Here is a 13,248-nt window from a genome sequence, read left to right as displayed (position 1 = left end):
GCTACGGGACGTATAATTGGTTATGGTTCCCCATTGACTTTAACAGACATATCAAACAAAATTAAGAAGGGAACCAAGGGAGATGCTTCTGAATTAAAGCCAACTCTCATGGCAGCAGTTCCTGCTATACTGGTAATTATTTCATATTCTTGAGATTTACAATAATTGAATTTGAGGTTTAACCTTGTTATTTAATACGATTAAAAGGTTAAATTATTGGATTGCAAACTCTACTAGATTAGTGTGTCCACATGTGAAGTTATATGTCATACTTATATGCACGCAATCACTCGTCCAAATTCATTTAGATGTTAATACTTCCATATTTAGTTCCATGCTAGACTAACTATGCACTGTGAAATTCTTGCAATGGGTCGTGTTATTTTTCATTTCATGTGTATCTATTGCTTATTATTGCATACTTTTCTTTTTGGTTGATTATGCTTAAATAGGGCTCCTATTGGCCAAGGATATGGCTTGACAAAAACTTTTGCTGGAGCTGCTTTTTCTGAGGTAGATGACACAGCAGTGGGCCGTGTAGGGCCACCCCTTCCTTGTTGCTACATTAAGGTATATTAAGAGTTGATCATTTATGCGTTAATTTCATCTAATATAAATATTCATCTGATTTCTTTTTGACATAGTGGTTATATAATATTTTGTATTGATTGCTTTTAGCCAGATCTTAATGAGAAATTAAAATGCATGAAGCAACATGCTTTTAGATCAGTTCACTTAATATTATTGACTTCAATTTAAAAGGAATGATTTCTTTTTTCTTATTATTTTTAAAATAGATTCTTATCAAAACATCCTTGTTGGAAACTCTGGCCTCAATTTCAAGCAGTGGCTGCATAACCATGTCATTATCAGACAAAGAATCTTCGACAGTACATAGCAGAGATTTCTTCATCAAAATGACTGGTTTATGGTTTTCGGTTTTCATTTCTTGTTGTTCCTCTAGTGTCTTTTCTCGTTCTTCCAGATGTTTTACATAATTGATGGCATCTCCCAGAACAGAAGTCCTGTCCATCTTGTTAAGAGTTTACCATCATTTACAAATTTGAGAAATATTAATGGCTTTACATATATACAATGTAGTATTGAGATCCCATAAAAAGAAACTTATAGGATTATATAGTCATATCATGTTGAATTAATTGGCATAAAACTAGCAGTAAGTACCTTATTTAGACCTGGAACCACAGCGGAAAGAGCCACTATAAGAATTTTACCATTTAATTACATTAAATAATAACATGTTTTAAAAAACGTAACTAACTCATATTAATATACATTTATTATTTAGTAATAACCTTGATATATTTGTCAAAAAAATATAATACTAACATTCCATTTTGTCTCTCTCTCCATCTCTGTCTCTCTCATCCATTTCTCCTGTCACTCTCTTCAATCTTTGGCGACCACTCTCTCAATCTCAAGCTCTCATCGGCGTGGGTATGTACTTCAAATCTTCACTTTTGCGATCTCCACTCATATTTTTTCCCAATTATAACCCTAATTATCACTCTACTTATCATCTTTCCTTCAATTTCTCTTTCTGTTTTGTTTATCACTGAATCATTGATTTCGTTTCATTAGTTTTATCATTGCAAATATGATAATAATAATATGTGATATGGTGTGTTTCAGAATAAAAATGAGTAGGCTATTGATATTGTGGTTTGAGTATTTATTTTTTTATTTGAGCAGTAATCTAATTTGATTTGAATCAATAATTTTTGTGCTCTGTCTTGTTACATTGCCTTGTTTAAGCTCTGTTTTCTTATAATCATAATTCAGTTTCATCAGCTTTTTTATGTGATATGGTGTGCTTAACCTATGCATAATAACTGTTTTGATTTCTTATTATTTTTCTTGACCCTGTTTTTATTTTTGTTACCTTTTGGGGAACTGAGGCATTTATAAAGGGATCTCATATTTTCATCTCAGCTAGGTTTGGTTCATTTGGCTATTTTTTCACTTTCAAGGTATTCATTATTGTAGAGAAAATGCTCAAGATAGAACAAACTTTCATGGATTTATCATTTCCCTTATTTGTATTGATAATAAATCTGATTTTTTTCATCCTTTTAAATTGGAATACAAACTGTTTTTGGTTTTTTGTTCTTTCTATGTGTGTTGTGTCTGCTTTTCTTTTTATTGTTGGTTTTATTTCAAACTGTTGCATTATTGTTGGCCTTTGCTATTAGTTTTTCCGCTGCTTTTGCTGCCTCTTGTCGTTGTATTTAAGATTTTTGTTGTTCTTTTTAATTTGTGAGCTCTAGTTTCCTAGGACTCTATAGTGGGTTTGGATAGTTTCTTGGTTGTAAGAGTTGTAATTTTTTTTAATGATGACTCCTAATTAAAGGTCGAATGATGTTGATAGTTTATTAATTGGTATGTAATTTTGCTTTCATTTTAGTGGCTTCATTGGATTTCAAATTTGAGGGAACTTTATTTGCAGTAGTTTGCAAGAGGTATGCTATCTTTTATTTTTGTTAAAATATTTTGCAAATGTTAGAGGAGTTTGAATATCTTAGATATTCATCCATAGTGAAGTAGGTTCTGAGATTATTATTATTGTGTGCTGCGGTGATAACGGAAGGTTGAGAACTTGTGTGTATTAGTGAAGTAGGTTCTGAGAAATTTGTGTGTTGCAGCGAGATAAGGAAGAAAACTTGTGTGTTGTTTGAATATTTTGAATTGATAATGATTGATGGTTGATTAATAAATATGGTTGGAATGTTTTCTGATTTTCTGTTAGTTAATTGATGTATATCTAATAAACTTCAAAAGATTAGTAGGTGACAAGCCAAAAACATCAAACAGTGCAAATAAATCTTCTAAAGTACCTGTATACGTAGTTTATCAACTTCAATCATTAACAGAGATCCTAAATTCCGAGTGAGAATTTCCAAAGCATCCACATACTTTGCTTGTTGCTCCAATATAGAAATGTATACCATCGTAAAAGCAATGCATGATCTCCCTCATTCTACAACTATTTCGTTGATCAATAAATGTTGTGTTTGTGTCCTTGGTAGGCATGTTCATTCCTCAAATACATATTGCTGGATACATGCATATATGGACTTTGTGTTGAAAACATATACCCACAAATACAAATTATAAGTTTTTTTTTTGTGATAATTGATAATATGTTGTTATAATATGATTTTTGTAACTCATCAAAATTCGTACTAATTATAGAAACGGTTGATCAGAAACTAGTCAAAGAGTTTGCCAAGTACAAGATATGTCACCTCCATCTACAAAAGGAAAGAGGCCAAAACACATACCTACAGGAAAATTAGTTAAACTCCTCAATGAAAAAAGGAAGAGCTTTAGACTAAATTTGGAAATGGATAAGGTTGTTGAAGAGAGATATGGAGCAAGTGCACAAAGGATGATGAATTGAAGGATGGAGCAAGTTTCACGCATGGTTTACTTTTGTGTATCTTGTAATGTTTCTATTTTTCATTTTTGAAGTAAAAATTGTTCAAGATTATAAAAATTTATTATGTTATGCTTTCAAACTTAAGTTAGAACTAATATCTCATGAAGTAGACACATTCATGGTTTGAATTAGTTATTGTTTAATGTAATACTTATGGTTTATCAATCTATTGAGAATTACATTTTATGATTAATTTTGAATTTTTTTTTATCAAAATACAATAATGAAAATCTTTTAATTAAAAAAAAACCATATAAGTATACTTATCAAAATAAAATTTAAAATTTTATTACTATATGTTATGATTTAAAAACATATTATAAGCGTAAAAAATCGTTATGGTTTATATAATATAACAAACTAAAAATGTTATCAAAACAATCAAATGTAACAGTTGAAAAGTGTTATGAAAAAAGTACAAGATTAAACTTCAAATTTATAACCAAAAACTCTATCTAAATGTTATTATTTGAATATTATAGCACCTAAAAATGTGTTATTGAATAGTTTAAGATAACACCGAACATAACATTCAAAAACTGTTATAGAAAAGACTGGACTTTTAATAACAGGGGCTATGTTAGCATTTTCAGAAGTGCTATCAATAGTCCCGGTTAGCAGTTTTTAAGTGTTATGAATACTGTTTTTTCTTGTAGTGGAGGATGCCTTATAGGTGACGGTGGGGGCCTCCGATTGTTGGGCATGGAAGGTCCATAACTGGCTCGAACTAGCTCCAGATTATTCTTGATAGGCTCGGGGTTAGTGTTCCGAGCTGCCGAGGAGCTGGGTTATTCCCCGTCCCTATAGTTACACTCACCGTAGGATTACAAGCAGTAGTAGTTCGAGTATTCCTCCCAGGGTGATCGTTGCCAGTGTTTTCCCTGGGCCTTGGATGGGTCTATTGGGCCCTTTTTTCGGCCACTCTGGCGGGCATACTCCCGCGGGGATGCCCTCTGGTCCTCTAAGGAGGTGCCTGGTCCACGGGGCCTGCCTGGCCAATTCTTTATTACGCGTGTGGCTTCGGCCAATTGTTGGCGTAGTTGGCGATTCTCTAGTTCCACAATGGGTACGTACCTCTCAGGATTATAATAGAGATCCTCATTGGGCCTAGGAGTTGGAGCAGGTGGCCCCTTGGAGTCAGATGATGCGCTTCCTTCATCCAGGCCCTAATCTGCCATGGGTTGCTCCCCAGGCCTTCGCGGGTGGTACTCAGTCTGAGGGGTCTGTTCCTCAAGGATTTGTGGCAATGGTTGCCCACTAGTTCCTAGATTGTTCGTGGTGGCCGTTGATGCTATGCAAGAAGTTTTGTTATTAAACAATATAGCGATTTACTTCATGCTCTCAATGAGATCACCAAACTATTGGCGCCGTTTTTTGTCAAATTTAATTATGAAGAGCACTAAAAAATATTTCATAGAAAGTAGAAGAACACAAGAGGTTTTAACGTGGTTCATCAGTTAAAATCTACATAGTCCACGAGTCAATATTATTGATCTTGATACTCTAACAAAGCTTTTTCAGAAAGCAATTTGGCAGAGTATTCTCAATACTAATATGTCTATGCCAACAAATGAAATACTCCAGGCTATTTATAGACCTGGTCGTGAGAATATCTTCCTCTGATTTAGGAAAGTTACAATCAATCAAATAAATTTAAAATAAATACCATAAATGTGTTAATTACATAATTTTTCATGACAATTGGGATTTAATATCTCATAGCAACAAATCCCTAAGGAATAGGGATTTCCTAATAGTTCCCGCGTGGAAAATGCGTTCTTGAGCTCGATTGTAAGGTTGATGTGCTTTCGAGACTGATCCAGACTTCGAGCTCATCATTCAAGTCGACCACCTCCTCATCTAGTTGTTTCATCAAACTCATTCTTCAGAGAAAATCAGTGCTTTCGAGCCTGCAACTTAAGCTCGAATAATATAACTCATGCCCGGGTGTTAATAATTGAACAGGCCTGGAATCATTTCAAACTATACAAATTTACAACCAACACTTGTCGTTTTCGAGTTTACTCTTTTCGAGCCTACATTTCGAGGCTTATTTATTAATTCCCAAATTTGTGTGTAACACATAACATTATATCTCATACAGTCTACATAAACTCATAGAAATTCTAGCTAACTTCCTTACCTCAAGTCCAAGCAACTTATATAGCGGGATGCTTCAAAACGAGCCTAAAATCATAACCCAAAAATTCGTCTCAATATCAAGTAAGACTAGGCATACCCAACAAACATACCCCACGTGTGCATGGGCTATGCACACGTGGCACATGTTGCATCTCAAACATAATCACAAAATCACACACAAAATCATAAAAGTATAATCTCAATCTTACTAATGTATTCTCAACAAGTGCCAAACAACAAACATACATTTAATTAAAAGGTGTATTTTTTAATGTAAGACTAAACTTGCATGCAACATGCGTACGTGGGAAAGTTCTTCAAATGCCCGTAGAAGTTGGTAGATGTTAGTCCCTTTATTTCTTAGTAATCTCATAATATTGTATGAAACAAATATACTCTACCAACTTGATTTATACCGCGTCACTATAATAAAATTGTACTCAAAATTTTATTAAAAGAGTTATTTTAATTTTGTTGTCAATTACCAAACATTAATTCCATTTATTATCTCAAATAAAATAAAACATAAAAAATAGTAACCATTTTCTATTTCTTTTCTCACAAAATAATTAATTTAACAAAATTAATGAATATTGAGTAATTTAAATAATTATTTAATATGAAACAATTGGCACTCACTCACTATAGCAAGTAGCTAAAATAAATAATAATTTAACTTGTAAAAATATTTATGTCTCAAGATTTCCAGCATTTCTATATATCATAATTTTTAAATAAGTTGGAAAATTTTATTTAAACTCTTTTTTGCTCAAATAAAATTATTAGTCGCATAAAAATAATGTTAATGAATTATTTTACAAATAATTTTTTTATTATAATGAAGATATTTCATAACTAAGGTATAGAAAAACACATTTTTCATGTATAAAGTTTAAGACTTAAATTATTTGAGCATATACTTTACGCATTGTATTTTAAAAATCTTTCTTTCAAGAAATTAAAAAAAAATCCAGCAAGCATTTTTATTATATTAATTCCACATAATTAGAGATAAAAATATAATTCTTTTCACAAACTTTATAAAAAAAAACTGCATGTATTTATTTGAAGAAAAATCACCATTAAAATGTGAAAAATCATCTTTTTCTTACATTAGTTCTATAATATGAATTTTGAGGCATAACTTGTGCATTCTTAAGATCTTTGATTAATTACCACAACATAAATAAGAAAAATACAGCAAGCATATACTTATTTAAAATACATTTTTAATCATGCTTAAACCATTACCTAAGATGTTTATACCATTTCATCCATTCCAAAAGAACAATTCTAAATATACATGAAGAATCTAACTCATCTATACACAAGAACCAAATTAGCATTCTTAATAACAAAATATTAACATTTTAAACAAACTTTATACCAATTTAGAATTCTAAAATAACTTAGCATGCTTCTAAGATCGCAAATGACAACCAGATAAAAAAAAAATATACATGCTAAAGGAAAATAAGACCCTAGGTCGAAACCTACATGTTCCAACAACAACAAATCTTTTGAATGTTTTTTGAAAAGACAATCATCAACATATAATAGTAGACCAAAACGAAAACTCAAACCCTAGCACACATCTAAGAAAACAATAACATCAAAACTACATTAAGAACATTCTTCATAGATCTTGAAATATAAGGTAGCCCCTAGCCAATATCCATGCCTAAAACAACAACGAATATTCCAAAAGACATAAACAAGGGATCAAATCATCAAAAACAATCGAAGATAAGAGAAAATCCATTACCTCTTTTGGTTGTTGTTCAAGAACACAAGAGTAAAAAGAACCCTAGAGTACAAACCACATTGAACACCCTAGCACCATTTTCAAGCCACAAAGAAAGGAAAGAGAAGAGAACTTAGTAATGAGGAGAAGAATTATACTTACGGATCAAAACCAAAATCAAGAACCATACCTAGCACAATTTTCGAACCCCTCCTCCTTTCTTCTCCTTCTACTCTTCCACTATCTTTCTCTCTCTCTCTCTCTCTCTCTCTCTCTCTCTCTCTCTCTCTTTCTTTCTTTCTTTCTTTCTTTCTCTCTCTACATCACAAGCTCTCTCTCTCAAATGAGGCTTATTCCAAATGAGGCTCTCAATTTCCTCTTTTCTTTATAAAACCCTAGGACCCTATCACCAATAAAAGGAAGAAAAAGAAAGGAATTTACCACCACCTTAATTTTCCAATCCTTTGCATTGATAGCCAAAGGATAATCTTGACAGCCATGGATAATAAAAAGGGAAACCACAAGCTTCTCTCCCTCTCCCTTTCACACACGTACACTCTTCTCACTCTCTCTATACTCGGCTAGCGCGCGCACACACACACACCATTAACTCACCAAAATCCACTTACCCAAATTGACTCAAGACAACTAACAAAATCGTATCATAACCATTTACCAATAAACTCATTTTCCTCTCTTTATTTTTCTAATAAATAAAAGATGTCAAATAAGGAAAGAAAAAAAAAAGGAAAGTTGCACTCTTCCAACCTTGCCCATTCACACTACAGGCCCTCTCTCTCTCTATCTTACATTCTTGTTTCCATTTCACACTTGTGTGAACTCAAACCTTCTAGAGTCTTCCTTCTTTATTCTCTTATTTCTTTTAAATGACAAATAAAATTAAATAAAAGAGAAACCACATTATGCATGACAAAATTTTTGCATGTTCACGATGCATTCATTCATGCACATGCATACACCAAAGTGCTATAAAGTGTATTTATACTAACCATATACCCTCAGGCATAGAGCTAGAACTCAAGAAAGCTCTTAAAATAAAATAATTATCAACAATTAAATTCACACAATTTCTACCAAACAATTTAATTAACAAAAACAAATTAACACTTAACAAATATTAATTCAAATCAAACACATAATTTAAATAAATAAATCATTTAGTGCATTACAAATCCCAAACTTTTGTCCAATCAATCAAACACACCGTTAATAATTAAATTGATTAGATTGTTATTCACATTAAAAAATATATGTAAATAAATAGAAAAGAACATAAAAATGCATACCCACTTGGTGAAGAATACATCACAAGATTTATCCTCTTATTTTATTAATGGAACAAAATCGAAAACAAAAATCAAGAAACATTAAAATATCATATTAATAAGCAAGAACACGAGCACAAGTTCAACGACATTATAACACCATTAATAATTGTATGATGTGAAACACAAATAAACTGCTACTAATTTACACATTAAATATTATCACATTGCTAGTTTTCTCCCTCTACCATTTAGAAACTAAAAGTAGCTGAAATTCCGTTTTTTATGATTACCAACTTAATTATTTAAATTAAATAATTAATTGTTGAACTGTTACAAAAATATTTAAGCAGATACAAAGACTGTTTGAATAGAAACTAGATATGTTTAAACAGTTTGTGACCAGAAGATAAAAACGAACATAAAGTAAAGAACACACGAATTTTTACGTGGTATCAGCAATATTTGCAGATTGCTACTAGTCCACGAGGCCACGCCCAGAGAATGAAATTTATTAGAAGAATATCGAAATGATTACAAAACCAAATTGACTTATACAAATAAAGACTTTCTCTTGAATTTGTCGCAACTGTTGTAATCTAAACTCCTAATCAAATTTCTGAAGTGCTAAGATCTTGAACTCCCTTCAAATCATAACACTTGCACTTTTCCTCCCGAAAAGTGACTCACGAACAAGACTTCTCCCGAAGCTTGATGACCAATGTTCAAGTGTGTTCAACCTGCACAATTAACACAAAGAAAACAATACAGAAGTACACTGTAATAAACCACTAAGAACTTGCTGGACTCAAGTTCTTCACATAATAAAAAGTCTCTCTAAAACTTGAAAATATTTGGAAAATAATACACTAAGAGAGTTTATTAAAAACCAGCGACCTAAGGATGATTATATACATTTTAGAATCCATTTAGGTCGTGGAAAACAAATCAGAAATCAAACAGGCAATAAATGGAAAATCTTCCAAAACAGGAAAGTCAGAATCTGTTCAAACAGACTGGCAATCCGTTCAAACAGATTCATTGAACCTGGTCAGTTTTTCAACCCAGTTTTCTTAAATAAATAAGGAAACAATATATCATTTATTACTACAAGCTGTACACGATTTCTGGGCAACCAAATCAGATAAATGAAAATAAATACTAATAATTTCCATACAAACCAATTTCAAGAAAAGATATTCTTTTATAGGAAATTATATATTTATTTTATAATCATATATAGAATAATCTGATTATAGAAAACATATCACACAAAACAGGAAACTAACCATTTTCGAAATTTACCACAAAATATTACAAAACAGGAAACTACTAATTTCGAAAATACCCTTTTAATTAATTTTGTCATTATTGTCAAAAATGCCAATAAAGGATTTTACAATCTCCCCCTTTGGCAATTTGATAGAAAAAATTAATTCAAAAACCTACAACATAAATGTTAGTGATAAGTAAAGAGAAAGAACTTCCCCTGCAAACATGCATGAACTTATAACAAACATGTAAATAAACTAGACTTAACTCCCCCTCAAAATAAGAAAGTCCAGAGTTAAACAAAACAACAAACAGACAAGTTTTTGGAAGTATCTACTCTCCCTCTTTGTGTCTTTCAAATAAGCCAAAGAAACAAGAGAGGCTCGAACAACAGCTAGTTCTGTAGCAACAGTTCCTGAATCTGGGGGAACAGATGAGAATTCAGGAGAAATGTCATGAGGCAAACATCAGAGATTGAGTAGCAGGGGTCTTCTTAGAGGAAGCTCCACGAGTTTTCACCATTTTTCCTTCATTGAAAAGTAGCAAACACTTACAAAAACAATGAGAGAAAAAAAATAAGAAGACGAAGACATAGAAGGATCGTGGGTGAGAAGGATAAGGGTAATGGCAAGCTTTGTAAGGACAACACTTACCCAATTTGGACACCCACGGCAATAAGAGGTTTCCTTTTTTTTTTTTTTTTTAAATGATTTAATTAACAAATAAAAGGAAACAACCTTTAAGACACGATCTACATAAAACTTACCCTTTTTTTTTGTATTTTATAAAGGAAAATAGAAGATATATAAAATCCCAATCCAAAAAAGGTAACCAGAAAAAAATAACCCCACACGATCTTCTTATTGACCTTTTTCCCTTTTTTTTTTTTAACAATTCTAAACAAGGTACAAAACAATAAAGATACAAATCATGGAATTCCAAATTGAGAAAGAAGACAAAAACAAATTCCTTGGAGACAAAGAATATAATAAATCACACAAATTAAATGCATAATTTCACATAATCACTACAATGATTCGGTCCACCATGAATTTCCTTGTCAATTTTCTTTTTATTATTTTTTATTTTCATTTTATATATATGCACAAAGAAAAAACTCAACCAAAAGAAAAAATTCTGCTTTGATCAATGTGAGTCATCCTGATAAGACTAAAATCAAGCAAATGAAAATAAGTGTTGGTGTATACCATGGATAAGAACACTTGTGAAAATAAACAATTAGAAAGAATATTCGAGAGAAATAAGCCACAATTCAGTCACAAGCACATATTCTTAAGTGAATCAATCAACATGTATGAGACTTACACACATATTTTTTTTATTTTTTATAGACTGTGTATGATTTTTTATTGCATTGTTTCAAGCATAAGTGTGTGACAGTGTATGCAAGGGAACATTGCCCAATGACAAATAAGTCTTTTTCGAAATTAAAAATAATTGTAACCCATGAAGACGCTGTCACACTACACCAGTGGTAGCCATTTTCTTTGGTAGCGTATCCTCTTTATAACTCTGAATTACAAAGTTCCAACTTACTCAAAAGACAGCTTTCACACACTGATGTAGGTAGCTCTATTCTTGCACAGGAGCTTGAAACAATGCTACACAAAAGGAAGCTCAAACATTAAACATTGATTAATTTACTCGAATATACCTAGGAGGAATTGATTAAATTTCTCTCAAGAATATACAACCAAAGATTCATAAACACAAGATAGATTATCCAGCTTGACACACAACAAAATTTTCAAATTGATTGACAATTTTCTTAACAAAAAATAACACACATTAGATCAAGCGGACAACACCAAAACAAGAGAATTTAAAGAGAACAAACCTCCAAAGATTTTCGGAGGAAATCAAAGCGAACCAAATCAAGAGCTTTAGTGAAAATATCTGCAATTTGATTATGTGTTTCAATATATTCCAAGACAAGAACTTTATTTTCAACTAATTCTCTTATAAAATGATGACGAATATCAATATATTTAGTACGGAAATGTTGCACAGGATTTTTTGAAATATTAATTGCACTTGTATTATCACAAAAAATAGTTAAAGTGTCAAGATCAAACCCATAATCCATCATCATTTGCTTCATCCACAAAAGTTGTGCACAACAACTTCCCGCTGCAATGTATTCGGCCTCAGCTGTTGAGAGAGAAATATAATTATGTTTCTTGCTGTGCCAAGAGACAAGATTATTTCCCAAGAAGAAACATTCTCCACTAGTGTTTTTTCTGTCATCAGTGTTACCTGCCCAATTAGCATCACTAAAACACACTAGATTAGGGTTAGTTTCTTTTGAATACCAAATACCATAATCAGCAGTCCCATGAACATATCGAATGATTCTTTTGACAGCTGCAACATGAGACTCCATGGGATTTCCTTGGTACCTGGCACACACACCAACACTATAACTCAAATCAGGTCGACTAGCAGTGAGATAAAGAAGACTACCAATCATGCTCCTATACAGTGTAGGATCCACTTTGACACCATTTTCATCTTTGGATAGCTTCACAGTCGTTCCCATTGGTGTTTTGGCAATCTTTGAACTTTCAAGTCCAAACTTTTTCACCAAGTTCTTAGCATATTTGCTTTGAGAAATAAATGTGCCTTCATCTAATTGCTTGACTTGCAAACCTAAGAAATAGGTCAATTCTTTGATGTTTAGCATCACTCTAGCCATTTCTTGAAGGGTGCGGTTTTTCCTTTCTACAACTCCATTCTGTTGAGGAGTTTTGGGAGCTGAAAACTCATGAGAGATACCTGCAGACTTATGAAAATCATCATAGATAGAATTCTCAAATTCTTTACCATGATCACTTCTTATACGAACAATTTTTCCAATGTTGTAATCTTTTTCAACTTTTAATTTCAAGCAAAGAGTTTTAAAGGCATCAAAAGTGTCAGATTTTTTTTCAAGAAATCCAACCAAGTATATCTAGAAAAATCATCCACACAAACAAAAATATACCTTTTCCCATTTAAACTCTCAATTTGAATTGGACCCATAAGATCCATGTGAAGCAATTCTAAAACTTTCGAAGTGTTTACGTCAGAAACATTTTTATGTATAATTTTTAATTGCTTACCAAGTTGACAACTCTTGCACTTACCATTAGATTCTTTACCTAGCTTAGGTAAACCACGAACACTCCCTGCATGTGACAATTTTTTCAAGGTTTTGAAATTTATGTGACCAAGTTTAGCATGCCACATATCAGTGTTATTACTCACAATAGATTGACACATAATAGATAGCAGAAGAATGTAGCAATTGTCATTAGATCTATAACCTTCAAGAACATTCTCAC

Source organism: Humulus lupulus, chromosome 4 (genome assembly GCF_963169125.1).
Source record: "Humulus lupulus chromosome 4, drHumLupu1.1, whole genome shotgun sequence".
In the NCBI taxonomy this organism is placed as follows: Eukaryota; Viridiplantae; Streptophyta; class Magnoliopsida; order Rosales; family Cannabaceae; genus Humulus; species Humulus lupulus.
This window is presented reverse-complemented; position numbering follows the sequence as displayed.